The following is a 22,808-nucleotide window of genomic DNA, read 5'->3' as shown; positions in this document are numbered from 1 at the left end:
TATTAGATTTCTCCTGTGCAATCCAGGGGCTGAACAAGAGGAAGCTATAGGGTTGATTTACTAAAGGCAAATCCAATCATGTGCAAGCAAAAATGATTTTTTTTATTTTTTATTTCCTTGCAAAGTGAAACCTTACCTCATTTACTAAGCTCTGAGCAACTGTACTTGCACAGGTTGCCAGTGTTCAGGCTATTTGCTTTAATATGGAAAAGGCTGATATACTAAAATAAAATAGATAAAAAACTGGTAAAAACTTTAAAAAAATTAAAGTAGGCTCACATCTATTATCGTTTTCCATAAAAAAAATAAAAAAAAGAAGGTTTCCCATGAGAAGGGCTGGTGGTTGTGACATCAGTCTGGTTCCTCCACACTCCAAATACCGGAACCCTATAATGAGGTTCTGTTATTAGAGTCATACATAGAGGAATGGGTGGATACTGATATCACGGCTCGGGTAATTAACAGGATTTCATAAGGGATACCAGTGTCTGAATACACAGCTCCCCCCGGAAGCGGGTATGTGCGGGGGATGGGGTGACTCATTCTGTCATATGTGATCCACGAAGTGTAGAATAAAAAAGTGAAATACCGCACCATTCACCATCCACAGGAGAACAAGACAACCCCGCAATTCATGACATTAAATTCTCACTACAAAAAAAATATAAATAAATCACATATCCAACAACATCACAAACTGTTCTCGCTTCTGATGGCCGTTTACAGCAAACCTAAACCCAAAACGCTCACATATTGCCCCTTGATGGTCCCTAACCGCTTGCTGCTGGGAGCAATTTTGACATTTTTCATGTTTTTCACCAAAAAAAAAAAAAAAAAATCTGCATTGTTTTTTTTTTTGCTAGAAAATGACTTAGAACTCCCAAACATTTTATATTTTCTAAAGCAGAGACCCTGGAGAATAAAATGATGCACAATATTGGCAATACTGTTTATCGAAACCAAATTTTCAGGAAAAATACACTAAAAATGATCGTTAGTGCGCACAAACATTATACATTACCCAATTTTTTGGGTAAAACATAAAAATATGGCATTGCATCGAGTAAATAGATACCAAACGTGACAAGAATGTTGTGAATGCCTGTGAATCGGTGACAAACACACGGTACCTAAAATTGTTCATGGGTGCAGCTTTAAAAGCCTTCTATGGCTGGGCTTAAGCCCTTGTACACACGTTCGGAGATTCCGACGGAAAATGTCCGATCGGACCGTGTTGTCGGATAATCCGACAGTGTGTGGGCTCCATCGGACTGTTTCCGTCGGAATATCCGACGGACAAAGTTTTAGAGCTGGGCTATAAAACTTTCCGACAACATGATCCGATCGGACTTAGTCCGATCATGTGTAGAGAATTCCGATCGGACAAAGTGCCACGCATGCTCAGATCAAATTCCTACATCAAAGCTATTGGCTACTAGCCTGAACGTAGTCCAGTCGTAATGAAATAACATCATCACGTTCTGAACGATCGGATTTTCCGACAACTTTGTCCAACCGTGTGTATGCAACACAACTTTCGGAGAAAATCCGACGTAATTTGTTGTCGGAATGTCCGACCGTGTGTACAAGGGCTAAGACAAATGCCATTGGTTACTGGAACAGGTGTCCCCATTAGAAGATTTCCTCTCACTTTCTGTTGATAAGCAAAATGATATAATTAAATGAATATTATTATTTATATCTAATTAGATAGATATATCTCTATCTATCTATCTCTACATATCTATCTATCTATCTATCTATCTATCTATCTATCTATCTATCTATCTCTACATATCTATCTATCTATCTATCTATCTATCTATCTATCTATCTATCTATCTATCTATCTATCTCTACATATCTATCTATCTATCTATCTATCTATCTATCTATCTATCTATCTATCTATCTATCTATCTATCTCTACATATCTATCTATCTATCTCTATATCTATCTATATCTATCTATATCTATCTATCTATAAATATATATATATATATACACATACGCATTTTTGACGCATTACTGCTGCGTTTTCAATGCATTTCAAGAGGGGAGGTGAGACTTAAAAATCATTACCTCAAGGATCTGGTACTGATTTCTAGGGGGACTTCACACATTTTCTTCTTTTGTGTGACGTACCACCTTGAAATCCACACCAGATTTAAAGGGTATGGTCCACATTTTTTTTTTTTTGGGGGGGGACTCGATTTTATTTTTTTTTTATTTAAATAAATACATGATACCATTTAAATTGCCTGCAAAGGACATTCATTGGCAGCTTTGTGTTTAAAAATAAATAAATAAATAAAACGACAGCACACAAATTTTTCCAAAGGTCCCCCAAAATACATAGACGACGCCTTAAAAACAAAGAAGCCAAAAGCTGTCAAAGTCATTTTCCAGCAATTTTAAAACTTTAAAATAACTGTTTTGTTTGTTTGTTTTTTTCGCTTTTGACTTCGGGCAAATGTTATCTTCTCAGAAAATCAGGAATTCAGATCAAGGTCACTTGGATGAATGGAAAAACAAATATTTGTATTTTCTCGGCTATTTTAGTTGTAGTTTTTTCTGTGTATCAAAAAAAAAAAAATTTAAAAATTCTGTTGGCAATAAAACTTTTTTTTTTTATTTTTTTTTTAGGTTCTGACCTGAATTGGCAGCAAGAATCGGTGACCTCGCAATGGTAGAGGGGTCACGCTCCGGAAGCTTTGGACACCAGGCGCATGGCAGACTGAATTACGCGCTCGCTCACACGGGACTGTGTTGTTGTCTGTCTGGTTCCGCATTCTGCCAAAAATATTCTTCCTTAACTTCTCTCTCGCCGCAGGATGACAGCTAGGTCAGTAGGGCAACCAATCAGCGTGTGGCGCTGAGGAAAAAACACGGGTCGGGCACGTGTGGGGGCGTGTGACATGCGATGAGAAACATTTTATTTTTAATTTAAGTAAATAGATGAAACTATTTGAATTGCCTGCCAAGGACATTCATTGGCAGCTTCGTGTTTAAAAAAAAAAAAAAAAAAAAAAATAAAAAAAGCACACAAAACTTTCCAAAAAGTCCAAAAAGTCCCCCAAAATACACATACGATCCCGGGGGGGGGGGGGGGGGTGTCTTTGTGCTGCTTTTTTTTTTTTTTTTTAAACAGAGATGCCAACAGCTGTCAAATTAATTTGCCAGCAATTTGAAAAAAAAAAAACATACCAACTGCATGGTATTTTTTTTTTTTCCATTGGTACGTGTTCTCCGGGGTAGTACATAACCCCATGCTCTTTTTTTGGCACCCCATTGCATATTAGCCCAGAAAATGGGGTTGGGGTTTGGCAACCAATTTATTTTGAAGTTCAGCGAACCCCTGCTGAACAGAACCCAGGGCAGTTTACAAATATGGCCCAGCAAGCAAGTAGAAAATTAACCTAAACACCTAAAAAGATATTTCCGGTAGAGCTGCACGATTAATCTGTAAAAAAAAAAAACACGATCTGAATCCAGCAATTCCATGATTCATACAGTGCAGAGCTGTTCTCTGCTCACTCACAGCTGTCAAAAAAAAAAAGGTGGCAAATGTTTATGAACATTGCCCGGTGCTGGGAAATAACTATAAACAAACAATGTATCATTTCATTCTTTTAGATCAAAAGGATGAACTTCGGTCTGTAAATGAGGTCAGTTTAACCACTTAAAGCAGAGTTCCACCCACTTTTACAAGGTGGTCTTAAACTAAAGATCACCCCTCCACCCCTTGTTTTTAGATATTTACTTTTATTTTTAACCTACCTTTTTAGAAAGAATACATTTACTTCCATCCTAGCCCAGCCCCGGCGCAGTACGTTACATCCTCTTCCTCGGGCGAGCCCCTCCTCCTTCTTCCCCAGCTGCCTTCTGGGACCTGTGTGTGTCCCAGAAGACATGCTGGCCAATCACAAAGCGCCGCGCGACTTGCACTTGTGCAGAAGAAAACTGGCTAAGGAAGGCTCCACTGCCGGTTTCCCTTAGTTGGAATGGCAGCACCTGCACCCGAGCCAGTGGACAAATCCACCTTGGGGGGGAGGGGCTAGCATCGCAGGCTCCCTGGACAGGTACAGCACCTTGCAAAAGTATTCACCCCCTTGGCTTTTTATCTATTTTGTTACATTACAGCCGTTAGTTTAATGTTTTTTTTTAATCTGAATTATATGTGATGGATCAGAACACAATAGTCTAAGTTGGTGAAGTAAAATTAGAAAAATATATACATAAAACTATTTTTCAGAAATAAAAAAATCATAATTGGCATGTGCATATGTATTCACCCCCCTTTGTTATGAAGCCCATAAAAGCTCTGGTGCAACCAATTACCTTCAGAAGTCACATAATTCGTGAAATGATGTCCACCTGTGTGCAATCTAAGTGTCACATGATCTGTCATTACATATACACACCTTTATGAAAGGCCCCAGAGGCTGCAACACCTAAGAAAGAGGCCCCACTAACCAAACACTGCCATGAAGATCAAGGAACGCTCCAAACAAGTAAGGGACAATGTTGTTGAGAAGTACAAGTCAGGGTTAGATTATACAAAAATATCCAAATCTTTGATGATCCCTAGGAGAACCATCAAATCTATCATAACCAAATGGAAAGAACATGGCACAACAGCAAACCTGCCAAGAGACGGCCACACACAACAAAACTCACGGACCGAGCAAGGAGGGCATTAATCAGAGAGGCAGCACAGAGACCTAAGGTAACCCTGGAGGAGCTGCAGAGTTCCACAGCAGAGACTGGAGTATCTGTACATAGGACAACAATAAGCCGTACGCTCCATAGAATTGGGCTTTATGGCAGAGTGGCCAAAAGAAAGCCATTACTTTCAGCAAAAAACAAAATGGCGCGTTTTGAGTTTGTGAAAAGGCATGTGGGAGACTTCCAAAATGTATGGAGGAAAGTGCTCTGGTCTGATGAGACTAAAATTGAACTTTTTGGCCATCAAAGAAAATGCTATGTCTGGCGCAAACCCAACACATCACATCACCCAACCAACACCATCCCCACCGTGAAACATGGTGGTGGCAGCATCATGCTGTGGGGGTGTTTTTCAGCAGTCGGGACTGGGAAACTGGCCAGAGTTGAGGGAAAGGTGGATGGTGCTAAATACAGGGATATTCTTGAGCAAAACCTGTAGCACTCGGTGTGTGATTTGAGGTTAGGACAGAGGTTCACCTTCCAGCAGGACAATGACCCCAAACACACTGCTAAAGCAACACTTGAGCAGTTTAAGGGGAAACATGTAAATGTGTTGGAATGGCCTAGTCAAAGCCCAGACCTCAATCCAATAGAAAATCTGTGGTCAGACTTAAAGATTGCTGTTCACAAGCGCAAACCATCCAACTTGAAGGAGCTGGAGCAGTTTTGTAAGGAGGAATGGGCAAAAATCCCAGTGGTGAGATGTGGCAAGATCATAGAGACTTATCCAAAGTGACTTGGAGCTGTGATAGCTGCAAAAGGTGGCTCTACAAAGTCTTGACTTTAGGGGGGTGAATAGTTATGCACATTGACTTTTTCTTTTATTTTGTCCTATTTGTTGTTTGCTTCACAATAAAAAAATAATAATAATCTTCAAAGTTGTGGGCGTGTTCTGTAAATTAAATGTTGTAAATCCTCAAACAATCCATGTTAATTCCAGATTGTGAGGCAACAAAACACGAAAAATGCCAAAGGGGGTGAATACTTTTGCAAGACACTGTAAGTGTCTTAATATTAAAAGTCAGCAGCTGCAGTATTTGTAAAAAAAAGATTTTTTTGCGGCTGGAGCTGCGCTTTAAGGACTAAACTTTTTTCTGACACTTACAAGTTAAAATTAGTATTTTTTGCTTGAAAATTACTTAGAACCCCCAAACATTATATATATATATATATATATATATTAGGGCTGTGAAAATTAAAGATTAATTCCTCGATTAATCGTTAATTTTTTTGATCGATCAAAATTCTTTTGACCAGTACTCACCTCTCCGCTGACTTCCCGGGTCTTCAGGGAGTTCCGCCGGAGATCCAGTGACGTCACCGGACTCCTCCCCCCTTCCCCAAGTGCCTCTGTCTGCTAATGAAGGGAAGGGGGGAGGAGTCCGGTGATGTTGAAGTTTCTGATTGAACGTAACGCGTACGGGGGAGGAGCTACGCATGACGTCACCCGCTGCTGCCCTACGTAACTAACACGATTGTCGGCTTTACATGCTGTGTTTTTATAATCTTTATGTGAGTAGTTTGTGTTTGAACACAAAAATTAAATCGCATACTTAAGCGGTGAGCATCTTTTCTTTCTACCCATGACCTGAGATTGTGAGAGAATTTATGGTCCGTGTTAACCCTTTTGATACCCGCTTGCATGACCACCTGTTTGCACAGGGGTCCATGCCATAAGGTAAGAGTGATTAGTTAGACCGGAGGTGGAGGGATTGTCGCACTACTGTGGGAAAAAAAAATTACTGACTTCAGTGCTAAAGTTTGAATTTAAAACGTTTGTGTGAACTGTGACGTTATGTCATGGATTGTGGAAATGAATTAGTGTCGGGTGATTGTATATAGTGTAACCACATTTACCACTGACTAATGCAGAGTTGCAATGCAAGGAGATCAGCTAAAAGTAGTTGGATCTGCATGTGCGTCATAATTAATCGAAATTAGTCGATTAATCGATTAAAAAAAATTGATTAATCGAACACAACATTTTTAATCAGTAACAGCCCTAATATATATATATGGCGGTTGTTGCAATATTTTACATCACGCTGTATTTGCGCAGCGTTTTTTTAAACGCAATGTTTTGGGGAAAACATACACTTTAATTTAATTAACTTTAAGAAACAAAACAGTAAACATTTTTATTTTTTTTGGTATAATGTGAAAGATGATGTTATGCCACAAGAATCGTGATCTTTATTCTAAGCAAAAAAAAAAAATCGCGATTCTCATTTTAGCCAGAATCGTGCAGCTCTAATTTCCAGCAAATGTTACAACATTAACTTAAAATGTGCACTCCCTCACTACTCGCTGTAGTATGAGAACAGAATATATATGTGACTTTTGTGCGCCCTTAACTGCAATCAACAAATTAAAAAAAATAAAAAACGCATTTTTTTGTTTTGCTTTTGACTTCACGCCAAATGGCTTCGGGCAAATGCTATCGTCTCCAAAAATCAGGAATTCGGATCAAGGTCCCCCCCTGCATGAATAAGAATTTACACAAAAGCAAGTATTTACGTTTTTCTCGGCTATTTTAGTTGTAGTTTTTTTCCGTGTGCCAAAAAAAGAAAAAATTCCGTTAGCAATAAAACTTTTTGTTTTGTTCTTCTTTTTTAGGTTCTCACCTGAATTGGCAGCAAGAACTGGTGACCTCACAACCGTAGAGGGGACATTCTCCCGATGCTTTGAACACCAGGGGCGTGGCTGACCGATCCGCCCGCTCGCTCTCTCACACGGGACTGCGTTGTTGTCTGTCTGCTTCCGCATTCTGCCAAAAATATTTTTTTCCGTAACACTCCGTCTAGGTTAGTAGGTCATCCAATCAGCGCGTGGCGCTCAACGTGAAACCACACGGGCCAGGCACGCATTAGGGGGGGGGCCGGGCACGCATTAGGGGGGGGGGCGGGTGATACGCGGTGAGAAACTGCGTCACAGAGAGACCTGACATTCAATAGGTCAGCGGGGGAAAGGACGCATGTATGGATGGAGAGCCGGAAGGGGAAGATCATCGGAATAAAATAGAAAACGCTCGTTATTATTATTTATGGAAAGATCACAAAAGGCAAAGAGCTACGAGGACTAAACGTCAAACTTCATTAATAGAGAACAATCATCTCCAGATCAACGATTTACATCGCAGGAGATTTTATCGGAATTTTACCAACTCATTTTTTTTTTTCCGGCCCGGATTTTGTTCTGTAGATCCCGGGATAGGTCATTTCAATGCACTGGCTGAAACTTTTTCAAAAAGTGGTAGGTAAGTGACTCTAAACTTTAAAGCGGTTGTATAGTATATTTTTTCACTTTTACCTACAGGTAAGCCTATAATAAGGCTTACCTGTAGGTAAAAAAATATATACTGTATGGTTTAGGACAGTGATGGAGAACCTTGGCACTCCAGATGTTTTGGAACTACATTTCCCATGATGCTCCTGCACTCTGCAGTGTAGTGGAGCATCATGGGAAATGTAGTTTCAAAACACCTGGAGTGCCAAGGTTTGCCATCACTGGTTTAGGAGATATCCCCCTGGCAATGAGCCGCTGATTGCAGCGGCGCATGCGCACAGGGGTTTCTCGGCTGGAAGCCCGGCAGATGCCGGACCCTGCCGGAAAGAAATCTCCCGTGCGCATGCGTGGGAGTGACGATATCGCCACTCCGGCCACTCACAGCGCCGCAGCCGCGATATCCGGAAGGCACGCCGAGGGAACATGTCAGCTCCCTCTGCGTTTATAGGACGAGATGTCGGGGCCTCGTTCTAAGGTAAGTATTTCATAATGAGCTAGTATGCGGTGCATACTAGCTCATTATGCCTTTTGCCTTGCAGGAATGAAAAAAAAAAATTCTGCGGGTTTACTCCCGCTTTAAAGATTATATGCAATTGTGTATTCTTATCTTACAAAGTCCCTTCTGTTTCTCCCAGTCTCCTCCAAGTGTCTTTTTTTCGCCTCTGTGATCTGACTTCTTGTGATCTGACCTCTTGTGATCTGACTTCTTGTGATCTGACCTCTTGTGATTCTTGTGATCTGACTTCTTGTGATCTGACCTCTTGTGATCTGACCTCTTGTGATCTGACCTCTTGTGATCTGACTTCTTGTGATCTGACTTCTTGTGATCTGACTTCTTGTGATCTGACCTCTTGTGATCTGACCTCTTGTGATCTGACCTCTTGTGATCTGACCTCTTGTGATCTGACTTCTTGTGATCTGACTTCTTGTGATCTGACCTCTTGTGATCTGACTTCTTGTGATCTGACTTCTTGTGATCTGGCCTCTTGTGATCTGACCTCTTGTGATCTGACTTCTTGTGATCTGACTTCTTGTGATCTGACCTCTTGTGATCTGACTTCTTGTGATCTGACTTCTTGTGATCTGACTTCTTGTGATCTGACCTCTTGTGATCTGACTTCTTGTGATCTGACTTCTTGTGATCTGACTTCTTGTGATCTGACCTCTTGTGATCTGACTTCTTGTGATCTGACTTCTTGTGATCTGACCTCTTGTGATCTGACTTCTTGTGATCTGACCTCTTGTGATCTGACTTCTTGTGATCTGACTTCTTGTGATCTGACCTCTTGTGATCTGACTTCTTGTGATCTGACTTCTTGTGATCTGACTTCTTGTGATCTGACCTCTTGTGATCTGACTTCTTGTGATCTGACTTCTTGTACACGCAATCGCAATTCCGACCAGAAAAAGACAGATGAGAGCTTTTCATCGGAAAATGCGACCGTGTGTAGGCTCCATCGGAATTTAGCTGTCTGAATTTCCGCCAGCCAAAAATTGAGAGCATGTTCTCAATTTTCCAGATGGAAAAACTTTCTATCGGAAATTCCGATCGCGTGTATGCAATTCCGACACGCTAAAAAAATGACGCATGCTCAGATTCAACTATGAGGCAGAAGCTATTGGCTACTGGCTATTGAACTTCCTTTTTCTAGTCCCGTCGTACGTGTTGTACGTCACCGCGTTATAGACAATCGGAATTTGGTGTGTAGGTAAAACATCAGCGCTTTTTCTGACGAGAATTCCGATCGCGTGTACGCGGCATTAGAGCCGAGGTCTCCAAACTTTTCAAAGGCCCAATTGTCTGTAATGTCTTAGACAGGTATCTGCACCCCCCTCCACCTTGAAAGGTGTCACATGTGTCACCGGAGGGGGGAGGGTTCCTGAAAAGCAGGGGTTCAATTTTTGTATGAATCTCCGCTTTAATAGCATAAATAATAACATTATATTTGATTTTTTTTACTCCAGGAAAAAAATCAGGCAGTGATGGGCATTGATGGGTGGCAGTGATGGGCACTGATCGGTTACACTGATAGGCAGCACTCCTATGTAGCACTGATTGGCACCACTGGTGGGCATTGATAGGTGACACTTGTGGGCATAGATAGGTGGCATTTGTGGGCATAGATAAGTGGGACTTGTGGGCACAGATAGGTGGCACTTGCGGGCACAGATAGGTGGCACTTGTGGGCAGAGATAGGTGGCACTTGCGGACACAGATAGGTGGCACTTGTTGGCATATATAGGTGGAACTTGTGGGCATAGATAGGTGGCACTTGTGGGCATAGATAGGTGGAACTTGTGGGCATAGATAGGTGGCACTTGTGGACATAGATAGGTGGAACTTGTGGGCATAGATAGGTGGCACTTGTGGGCATTGATAGGTGGCAATTATGAGGCATAATTGCCTCTTCCTTTTCGGGACCAAAATCCTGTTAGGATAAGCCGGCGATCGGCTTTTCTTTTCTCCTCCACTGTCAGCGTGAGGAGAAAAAAAAACGATCACCGAGCTTTTGTTTTGATCATGTGATCAGCTGTCATTGGCTGACAGCTGATCACATGGTAAGGGGCCGGGTGATCACCCGAGTCTCAGTGATCACAGCGTGCTCTGCGCACGCCCTGCAGGGTGCGTGCAGGGAGCGTGCACAGGGGAGGCCGTCCTATGACGGCGTCCCAGGAATTCACATCCACGCTGTGGCCGTCATTCGGCCATAGCGCGGATGCCAGGTGGTTAAATAAGGCATTACAATTTAACTAAACACATTTGATTTGATTTTATTAGACAAAAAAGTACTGGAGATTTTAGTCGACTAAAATACGATGATTAAAATGGGAAGAAAGCTAAAATGGCTAAAACTAAAATCCTTGCAGAAGACAAAAATGGGACTAAAACTAAAATGCCATTTTAGTCCTAAGACTAAAACGAAATCGAAATTTGGTTCCAAAATGAACACTGGCCGATTGGCTCCCATGCACAGCTGTACCAGATTCTGAGTGCTCCAGTTATAGTAAATCGGAGTGTTTAAGACCTCAGGCTGTCTTGCCAGTGAGAGAGAACAAGGTGCCTGTGGTGGGTGTGTCTGCGAATCTCCTTCTCGCATTACATACCGGTAGGTAAAGGGGTTCCCACATCACCAATCACAGCGAGAAGGGTGGACTGATGTCCTATTGCAAGGCCTATTTCAATATTTATAAAAAAAAAATTTGCTGAGCTATAAACCCTGTGAAATCGCATGTACATTCGATCTGAGCGAATGCCAACAAAGATCAAATGTATTAGGTTATTTTCTCTTCAGGTCGGATGTTATTCTTTATACAGAATACAGTGAAGCAGAAAAATGTTATGTCACGGCCACTAGATGGAGCTAATGGTCCTAGCAAATACATACTTATTTACTATGACCATCAGCGCCATCCAAAACTATGCAAATGAAGTAAACCAAGTAAGTATTATTGTTTTCGGAGGCCTATTATACCGCTTTGCATTTATGTAAGCGATAGGGGGTCCTGAAGAAGCGGTGACTCAGCAAAAACATGTCAACCTAATTTCTTAGTCTAGACCAGGGGGTCTCAAACTTATGGCCGTCCAGCTTCTGCAGAACTACAAGTCCCATGAGGCATTGCAAGACTCTGAAAGCCACAAGAATGACACCCAGGGGCAGAGGCATGATGAGACTTGTAGTTTTGCAACAGTTGGCGGTCCTCTAATTGCAATTCCCTGGTCTAGACTAAACCACTATGGTCTACACCTATTTGGTGGATGATAATTGAGGATATCAGTGTGCAAGCACATACAAAATACCAAATGTTTTATTGGATGAAATAACGATTTTTAACAGGATTGATGTATTTTTTTGTGCTCACTGGAGTGGTATATAAAATCCTACTATGCAGGTTAATAGTATTCATCAGCGCCATACAGTGGCCATACTGTACTCTCCTAATTCACTCTATTCTGTATGAATGAAAAACATTCGACCTGGAGGAAAATTAGCCCAGTAATGTTCCTTTTTTGCCCTTGTTCACGCACAACTAACGTACATGCAGGACGATTTTATTTTTAAAAATAGACCCCTTGATTTTTAGTTTGCCCTGGATAACATCCTTAACCAACTCCCATCCACGCTATAGCCAAAAGATGGCTACAGCGCAGACCTAATTTGCCGGGAGGGTCTCCATAGACGTCCTCCCGTGCTCGAGTGGCCTGTGCGCCCCCTGCAGAGCACGCGCAGAGCGCTCTGTGATCAACGAGTCTATGAGACTCGGCTAATCTTAGATCGGAGTAAGGGGTCGATCCTGACTTCTTACCACGTGATCAGCTGTCAGCCAATGACAGCTGATCATGTGATGTAAACAGCCACCTATCTATGCCCACAAGTGCCACCTATCTATGCCCACAAGTGCCACCTATCTATGCCCACCAGTGGTGCCAATCTGTGCTACAAGGAAGTGCTGCCTATCAGTGTAACCAATCAGTGCCCATCACTCCTACCCATCAGTGCCCATCACTGCCACCTCATCAGCGTACATCAATGATGGACAAAAATTACTGTTTTAAAATTGTATAACAAAATAAAATATATATATATTTTTTTTTTTGTACATTTTTTTAACAAAAAATAAAAATCGCAGTGGTGATCAAATACCACCAAAAGAAAGCTCTATTTGGGGGAAAATGATAAAAATTTCATTTGTGTACAGTGTTGCATGACCGCGCAATTGTCATTCAAAGTGCGACAGCGCTGATAGCTGAAAATTGGCCTGGGCAGGAAGGGGGTTTAAGTGTCCGGTATAGAAGAGGTTAATGGGTTACATATTTAGCAGCATAAAAAGAACAAAAAATCATATTAATGTTTTTTGTTTTTTTTCCATAAACTGGAGGTAATACCGGGACACTTAGACAGCGATGAAGGTTGTTATCATTTCAGTGTGCTATAGAATGCAGACAGCGGTTCCCATTCGCCGCTGTTCTCTGTCTGCGAGGAAACATGGGGATGACTATGTGAGGAGTGTTATCCAAGTCACTATGGTGTTATATAATGAGAATGAGCAGGAGGAGGAGGATGACATAACAGGAGGCAGCAGTCTGTTACAGAACAGAGACGTAGCAGGTGCTGCTGAACGGACAGCTTGGGGGTGCTGTAAGACAAAGGGTGGGGGGGGGCGGGGGGGGGCTGAGGACAGAGGTGAAAGGGCCAATTGCTTTTCAGGAGAATTGGAGCCATTAAAGAAGTCAATCAGTCAAACATCTGGAAAAAAAAAAAAACTCAAACACCATTGAAGTCAATTGTGAGTGAACTGGGATGGGCTGTACATGCCACCTTTCCGCAAAAAAAGTGACAGATTCCCAGCTGCAGTCATTTAAATATATCACCAGGAATCCTGGGTAATGTCACTGAGCAAATTTGTTAAAGGACATCATCCCAAATTTCCTGGTGCCCCCCCTCGCAAGATAACCTATCCCCCCCCAACAATGTTAAAGGCATGTGGCCTGCCATGGTACAGAACGGGGGCGCCACACGCTCTCTGCCCTCTCTTACTGGACAAAGGACTCACTCCCGGCTGCGGGCATTTAGGCTTACCAACAGGCATCACCGGTGATGACCAAGTTTGGTTAAGGACGTCACCCGAAATGACTGGTGGCCCCCATGGCAAGATAAGACTCCTCGCCCCCGGACAATGTTGGAAGGCATATGGTCTGCTATAGTACAGGAGGGGGGCGCTACACACACTTGCTCTCTGCCCTCCCTTGCTGGACAAATGACTGACTCCCAGCAGCAGTCATTTAGGCTTACCGCCAGTAATCCCAGGTGGTGACCAAGTTTTGTTAAGGATGTCACCCAAAATTCCTGGTAGCTCCATGTCTTTGCAAGCACCACACCCACCCCATCCCAGTAGACAAGAGAACCCGCTCAAGGGGGCCGTTCCAAAATATTACCCCCCCCCCCGCCAATTGAGGGTGCCGGCTCAGTATGCAAGATACATGTGAGCAGAAACAATCCGGATGGCCGCACTCCAAGAAAATACCTTTATTGAAGACATAGTCCATACAAATCAGAATAGAATGCACCTCACTGACGCGTTTCACACCACTCTTCCTGGTATTAATCATAGCCTAGGGCAGATCGTGCCGTTTCTAATAGGGGTCATGCAATGACTGGCGTCACGCAACTCCAGCCAGTCACAGAGCCGGAGTTTGCAGCCTCAGAAGGAAGAGGGGCGAAGAAGGACGCTCGCCGCTAGTAGGGACAGCAGTGACATCGCAGGCTTTGGTTTCGGGTAAGTGACAAATAATGGGCTACTATGCGATGCAGGGGCAGTACCCCCTTTCTCTAACTAGGGACAGGATTTTAAAAAAAGGTAAATATTATTTATTATTATAATAATTATATTATATGAATTCACATTTCTTGTATAGTATATAAGGAATATTATCTGGAGCAATTCTCTTTTCAAGACACTAGGTGGAGCAATTCCCTTTTCAAGACACTAGGTGGAGCAATTCGCTTTTCAAGACACTAGGTGGAGCTATTTTCTTTTCAAGACACTAGGTGGAGCAATTCGCTTTTTTAAACACTAGGTGGAGCAATTCTCTTTTTTAAACAGTAGGTGGAGCGATTCTCTTTTTTAAATAATACGTGGAACTATTAACTTTTCAAGACACTAGGTGGAGCAAATCTCTTTTCAAGCCAATCGAGCAATTCACTTTTGAAGACACTAGGTGGAGAAATTCTCTTTTTAGGACACTAGGCGAAGAAATTCACTTTTCAAGACACTAGACGGAGCTATTTACTTTTCAAGACACCAGGTGGAGGAAATATCTTTTTAAGACACTAGGTGGTGCAATTCACTTTTCAAGACACTAGGTGGAGCAATTCACTTTTCAAGACACTATGTGGTGCGATTCTCTTTTTAAACATTAGGTGGAGCTATTTCTTTTCAAGACACTAGGTGGAGCTATTTACTTTTCAAGACACTAGGTAGAGCGATTCTCTTTTTTAAACACTAGGTGGAGCTATTTACTTTTCAAGACACTAGGTGGAGCTATTTATTTTCAAGACACTAGGTGGAGCTATTTACTTTTCAAGACACTAGGTGGAGCTATTTCTTTTCAAGACACTAGGTGGAGCTATTTACTTTTCAAGACACTAGGTGGAGCAATTCTCTTTTTGAGACACTAGGTGGAGAAATTCACTTTTCAAGACACTAGGTGGAGCGATTCTCTTTTTTAAACACTAGGTGTAGCTACTTCTCTTCAAGACACTAAGTGGAGCAATTCTCTTTTAAAGACACTAGGTGGAGCAATTCTCTTTTTAAGACACTAGGTGGAGCTCTCAACTACTTTTCACTAGCTTTGCTGCCCGTTCCTATTAGCTGGTTGTATGCTGAGCTTAATAACGCTAAGTGGCCCTATTAATTTTTCAAGACACTAGGTGGAGCAATTCTCTTTTCAAGACACTAGGTGGCGCTATTAATTTTTCAAGACAAGCAATTCTCTTTTCAAGACACTAGGTGGAGCAATTCTCTTTTTTAAACACTAGGTGGAGCTATTTACTTTTCATGACACTAGGTGGAGCAATTCTCTTTTTAAGACAGCAGGTGGAGCAATTCACTTTTCAGGACACTAGGTGGAGCTCTCGACTACTTTTCACTTGCTTTGCTGCCTGTTCCTATCTGCTGGTTGTACACTGAGCTTAATAATGCTAAGGCTGAATGAGTCAGCGCAGTGGCTCCTCCCCCTTTCCCCCTGCTGAGGTTTCAATGATAGACAGGGTGCCTAACAGGAGGTAACTACTGCTGTGCTGCCTATTCAGCTAATCCTTAGTCATATATTAAATACAGACATATATTAAAAAACAAAACAAAAAAAAAACCTCACTTTTTAAAAATGTTATATAACAAAATAAAAGAAAATTGACAATAACAATGATTGTTTTGTAAATATTACATATAAAAGAGATGAAGTAAATATAAAAACATTGAATCAACAAATGTTAATATCTTCCCACCCCTCTATCTATATATATAATGCTCTTCAGTCTTGCACTGCTCAGGCCAATCTGATGTCACTGCACACTGTGAGCTTCTCACAATGTGCATTAAAAGCTGCAAGTCAGACAGAGCCCACCTAATTTCCTGGCTGGAAGACGCCCAGCATCATCTAGCACTTTCCTCCCAAGCCTGACTGTCCCTGTAGCCCCCCCCCCCCCCCCCTCATTCATTGGATTTAATTTATTCCAACTGATTCCAAATACAGCCTAGGAATACCCAAACTGACAACCCCCCCCCCCAATCAAGGTGTATTTGATATTTGCATAGCCCCTCCCTCCCCTTGCATCAGGGCTGGGGGGCACAGAGACAAGGCGCTGGGATGTTTCCAGGATCCTATGTACAGTACTGTGATCTGCCAGCATTGCATAGAGAAGCACAGAGACCCAGTGATGATGTAGAACAAGATGTATAATGAGAACGGAAAGCAGAATACATTTCAGCTGTTATAATTCGATTGGCCTTTGAAGGCGAACGTTCTTATAAGCCAATCAATCAGAGCCGCCATCTCTCACAGGTTTTTTGTTTTGTTTTTTTCAGCTTGAGGCATCTTTCATATCTGACTTCAGATCCGCTTCACACATAAGGATGTAGATCTGATGTCTTCTGGTGCACACAATCAGGGGGGAACCAAATCAGGGGGTGCACACAATCATGGGGGGCATCAAATCAGGGGGAGCACACAATCGGGGGGCACCAAATCAGGGGGAGCACACAATCATGGGGGGCATCAAATCAGGGGGAGCACACAATCATGGGGGGCATCAAATCAGGGGGAGCACACAATCGGGGGGCACCAAATCAGGGGGAGCACACAATCATGGGGGGCATCAAATCAGGGGGAGCACACAATCATGGGGGGCATCAAATCAGGGGGAGCACACAATCGGGGGGCACCAAATCAGGGGGAGAACACAATCATGGGGGGCATCAAATCAGGGGGAGTACACAATCATGGGGGCACCAAATCAGGGGGAGTACACAATCATGGGGGCACCAAATCAGGGGGAGTACACAATCATGGGGGCACCAAATCAGGGGGAGTACACAATCATGGGGGCACCAAATCAGGGGGAGTACGCAATCATGTGGGCACCAAATCAGGGGGAGCACACAATCATGGGGGCACCACGCAATCATGGGGGCACCAAATCAGGGGGAGCACACAATCATGGGACACACCAGAGGGACGCACAATCAAAGAGAACGCAATGAGAGGGGCACAAAATCAGGAGGTCAAAATCAAAAGGTGTCGCCTCTTTTATGAATTGTTTGTATCTTGTGTTATATTTTGTATGATGATCTGTACGTCTTATCAGATTTTATAATTTTTCACCAATAAACATTTTTATTAAATATTAAACGTTTGCTCAGTGCCCATATAGTGCCACCCCTAGAGGGTTGATGGCACTCCACCCACTGTAAACCAGAGCTACCCCTTACCACAAAATCAGGAGGGCACACAATCAGAGGGAAGCATAGTCAGGGGGGCACACAATCAGGGGGGCCATAATCAGGGGGCACATAGTCAGGAGGAGCATACAATCAGGGGGGCACACAATCAGGAGGGGGGGCACACAATTAGGAGGGGCACATAATCAGGTGGGGGGCACACAATCAGGAGGGGGCACATAATCAGGTAGGGGGCACACAATCAGGAGGGGGGCACACAATTGGAGGGCACATAATCAGGAGGGGTCACACAAACAGGAGGGGGGCACAATCAGGAGAAGGACACACAATCAGGAAGGGGGCACACAATCAGGAGGGGGCAGACAATCATGGGGGGGGCACACAAACAGGAGGGGGCACACAATCAGGAAGGGGGCACACAATCAGGAGGGGGCACATAATCAGAAGGGGGGCACACAATCAGGGGGGCACACAATCAGGAGGGGGCACACAATCAGGAAGGGGGCACATAATCATAAGGGGGGCACACAATCAGGGGGGCACATAATCAGGAGGGGGCACACAATCAGGGGGGCCCTTAATCAGGAGGGGGGCACACAATCAGGAGGGGGCACATAATCGGGGGGCACACAATCAGTAGGGGGCACATAATCAGGAGGGGTGCACATAATCAGGAGAAGGCAGACAATCAGGGGGGCACACAAACAGGAGGGGGGCACAATCAGGAGGGGGGTCACACAATCAGGAGGGGACAGACAATCAGGAGGGGGCACATAATCAGGAGGGGGCACACAACTGGGGGGGCACATAATCAGGAGAAGCACACAATCAGGAGGGGGGGCACATAATCAGGAGGGGGCACACAATTGGGGAGGCACATAATCAGGAGGGGCACACAATCAGGAGGGGGGCACATAATCAGGAGGGGGTACACAATGAGGGGGGGGCACATAATCAGGAGGGGCACACAAACAGGAGGGGGCACATAATCAGGAGGGGGCACACAATGAGGGGGGGCACACAATCAGGAGGGGGCACACAATTAGGGGGGCACATAATCAGGAGGGGCACACAATCAGGAGGGGGGCACATAATCAGGAGGGGGCACACAATTGGGGGGGCACATAATCAGAAGGGGCACACAATCAGGAGGGGGCACATAATCAGGAGGGGCACACAATCAGGAGGGGGGCACATAATCAGGAGGGGGCACACAATGAGGGGGGCACATAATCAGGAGGGGGCACACAATTGGGGGGGCACATAATCAGAAGGGGCACACAATCAGGAGGGGGCACATAATCAGGAGGGGCACACAATCAGGAGGGGGGCACATAATCAGGAGGGGGCACACAATGAGGGGGGCACATAATCAGGAGGGGGCACACAATTGGGGGGGCACATTATCAGGAGGGGCACACAATCAGGAGGGGGCACACAATGAGGGGGGCACATAATCAGGAGGGGGCACACAATGAGGGGGGCACATAATCAGGAGGGGGCACACAATCACAGACACAGGTACAAATGTAATGGGGGAGATGATGAGAATGTGACTAATGACAACCCTGCAAAACCACCCTGACAGTCACATATTTCAGGCTGAGTACTTACAGTATGGAGAGTGCTGGTCTCAGGATAGCAGAGTGATCAGAGAGGTGAAGATAATGGTGGGTGATGGGCTCAGGGGGTGATCACATTGTTCTTCTATATAAGATGTGAATTCCAGGAGAGAAGTGAGAATGGAGGGATGTCGGTCTGTCCTCTGCGCTCCTCTATGGTCTCTTCTCTTCTCTCTCCTCTTCTGATTCTCTCACTCGCACATTCTCCCAACCATTCCGTGCTACACGTGAGTGCAGTCCTGTGTCCCCCGCCCACTGGGGCGATGATTGGTTGTCCCAGTTACCTGGATCCGCCCCTTACCGCGCTGATTGGCCGGAGGAGCAGAATGTGGGGGAACACGTGAAATAGAATGTGTGACAGACAATGTGCAGTGTGACAGATCAACACAGTACTCCTAATCCGGGGAGAGAAAGAACTCATCTATCCTCATAGAGTACTCATCTCTTCCAGAGAGTACTCATCTATACCAGAGAGAAATCATGTATACCAGAGATTACTCATCTATTCCCAGAAAGAACTCATCTATACTAAGTGAGTACTCTTTTGTACCAGAGAGAACTCATCTATACCTATAGAGAACTCATCTATACCCAGAGAGAACTCATCTATACCAGAGAGTACTCATCTATACCTATAGAGAACTCATCTATACCCAGAGAGAACTCATCTATACCAGAGAGTACTCATCTATACCTATAGAGAACTCATCTATTCCCAGAGAGAACTCCTCTATCCTCAGAGAGAACTCATCTATACCAGTGAGTACTCATCTATACCAGAGAGTACGCATCTATCCCCAGAGAGTACTCATCTGTCCTCAGAGAGAACTCATCTATACCAGAGAGAAATCATGTATACCAGAGATTACTCATCTATTCCCAGAAAGAACTCATCTATACTAAGTGAGTACTCTTCTGTACCAGAGAGAACTCATCTATACCAGAGAGTACTCATATATACCTATAGAGAACTCATCTATACCCAGAGAGAACTCATCTATACCAGAGAGTACTCATCTATACCTATAGAGAACTCATCTATACCCAGAGAGAACTCATCTATCAGAGAGAACTCATCTATACCAGAGAGTACTCATCTATACCTATAGAGAACTCATCTATACCCAGAGAGAACTCATCTATCCTCAGAGAGAACTCATCTATACCAGTGAGTACTCATCTATACCAGAGAGTACTCATCTATCCTCAGAGAGAACTCATCTATACCAGAGAGTACTCATCTATCCTCAGAGAGTACTCATCTATACCAGAGAGTACTCATCTATCCTCAGAGAGTACTCATCTATACCAGAGAGTACTCATCTATCCCCAGAGAGAACTCATCTATCCCCAGAGAGTACTCATCTATCCTCAGAGAGTACTCATCTATACCAGAGAGTACTCATCTATCCTCAGAGAGTACTCATCTATACCAGAGAGTACTCATCTATCCTCAGAGAGTACTCATCTATACCAGAGAGTACTCATCTATCCTCAGAGAGTACTCATCTATACCAGAGAGTACTCATCTATACCAGAGAGTACGAATCTATCCCCAGAGAGTACTCATCTATCCTTAGAGAGAACTCATCTATACCAGAGAGTACTCATCTATCCCCAGAGAGAACTCATCTATCCCTAGAGAGAACTCATTTATATCCAAAGAGAACCCATCTATCCCCAGAGAAAACTCATCTAACCCCAGAGAGAACTCATCTATCCCTCTGAGAAATCAGGCCGAGACAGAAGTACAATTAAATTACACTTGTTTAATAATAAAAGTAGAAAGAACAAACATAGTCAAAACATAGCCAAAGTTCAGTATCCGGAATGGATAGTCAGCCAAGTCAGAAGCCAGGGATCAATGTAGTGGAACAGCAAGCAGGATCTGGAGCCAGAAGGGATGTCAGCAAAGCAAATCTTGAACAGGATCGCAGGAGAATGTCTCTGTGATGTTAACTAAGGCGAAAGCAGAGCTCTTCTGGACGGCTTAAGTAGGCAGGACTGACGAGCAGGATATCAACAGCTGAGTAACTGTGGAGAGATAGGAGCTGGCAATTAGTCGACAGCTGAGCGGCCAGCTCAGAGAAGGAAGGGCTGAACCCAGCCCTGACAGTACCCCCTCACTCAACAACCCCTCCCCCTCGGAGGACCATCAGGCTTGAGGGTAAAATGTCTATGTAAATCACAGAGGAGGACAGGGGTATGTACGTCCGAGAATGAGACCCAAGAGCGTTTCTCCAGATCGTACCCTTTCCAATGCACCAGGTACTGTATGCTCCCACGAAACCTACAGGAGTCAACAATGGACTGTACTTCATACTCCTCATGGTTTTCAACATGTACAGGGTGAGGACGTGGCACCGAGGTGGTTTTAAAGGTTTTAATAAGGAGACATGAAATACATTAGAAATACGCATATTAGGGGCGTGGCCAGCGGCGGACATGTAAGCAGCAAGCTTACGGAGCTCCTCCGGCACCGATTCATCCTGAACAGCATCCGGTATCCCTATCTAGACACCGACCTTGTAGCCACCACCGCAATACCCACTACCCTCACGGGCACCCGCTGGAATGGGTCGGAACGGTCCTGCGAGCCAGAAATCCGCCGCGGACCGGGCGGCCACGCTGACGGGCAGCAAGGCCAAAGATGGCGCCGGCGCGTCCTCCGCCACGGGGAAATCCTCTAAAGGCAAGGCACAGGCGAAGGCTGACTCCGGTCCCTCGGCGAACTCACAAGTGCCCTCCGGTGTTCCGGGTAAGCCAAAACCACCGACAACTATCAGGGAACACTTTGCGGATTCTCCGCATGGACAGCATACCCCCCCCCCAGCGTCCCCGAGAGCAGAGCAGGCCGTAGACCCCTGGGAGGAGGGTGAGGCCTGGGAGAGAGACAGCGATCCGGGGTACCCTACTCCACAGGTGGACAGGGGGTCGGAGGGGGAGAGAACGGCAGAGGGTGAGGAGGAACTTACTTTGAAGCATGTTATGGACGCTATCCATCAATGCCAAACCACTCTGACCACACAGATTGAAACAGTTAGGCTGGATCTCTCTATTGTTAAGCATGACATGCAAAAGATTCGCTCTAGGATTTCCACTGCGGAGCAAAGAATCAGTGAGGTGGAGGACAATATGCAACCTATGTCTGCTACTCTCCGCACACATCAACAAGAGATTACTGAACATGCTGCTAAATTGGGAGACCTTGAGGACCGAATGCGCAGGAATAATTTACGTTTTGTGGGATTCCCTGAAGGAGCGGAGGGCAAGGACGCGGAGCAATTCCTGGAGCAATGGCTGAGCACTCTGTTGGGACGGGAGGCACTGTCACCTCTGTTCGCAATCGAACGGGCTCATAGGGTGCCCATGCGCCCTATGCCCCCTGGAGCCCCTCCGCGACCCATTTTAGCCAAGATCCTTCATTTTCGGGATAAAGAATGCATTATCCGTACCGCGCGGAACATACAAGATATACAGTACAACGGAAAAAAGATCTCCATTTTCCCGGATTTTTCTGCTACTACTCAAAAGCAAAGAGCGGCTTTCCTCCACGTTAAGAAACGCCTCAGAGAGAAAAATCTTCCATATAGTATGATGTACCCGGCCAAATTACGAGTTGTTAATGACGGCAAGGTACAATTTTTCCTTTCACCAAATGAAGCCTCGGATTGGTTGGATGGGCTGTAACATTCCGGTCCCTGACTGCTTTC

At 44.3% G+C, this 22,808-nt stretch overlaps 1 protein-coding gene across 2 annotated transcripts in view; it reads right to left on the bottom strand.

Moving 5' to 3' along the window:
* The window catches only part of PER1 (period circadian regulator 1), a 93,354-nt gene extending 74,059 nt beyond the window's left edge, over window positions 1-19,295 (bottom strand). For both annotated transcript variants that reach the window (XM_077470608.1, XM_077470611.1), the window contains exon 1: window positions 19,088-19,295. The gene's annotated coding sequence lies outside the window, so the exon portion shown is untranslated. The remainder of the gene's footprint in view (window positions 1-19,087) is intronic.
* Window positions 19,296-22,808: the final 3,513 nt, after the last annotated feature.

The sequence above is a fragment of the Lithobates pipiens genome, unplaced genomic scaffold (assembly GCF_037356315.1).
Source record: "Lithobates pipiens isolate NorthernLeopardFrog02 unplaced genomic scaffold, aLitPip1_a1.2 Scaffold_8, whole genome shotgun sequence".
NCBI lineage: Eukaryota > Metazoa > Chordata > Amphibia > Anura > Ranidae > Lithobates > Lithobates pipiens.
The sequence above is the reverse complement of the archived record's forward strand: the minus strand, read 5'-3'. Positions and strand labels throughout refer to the sequence as shown.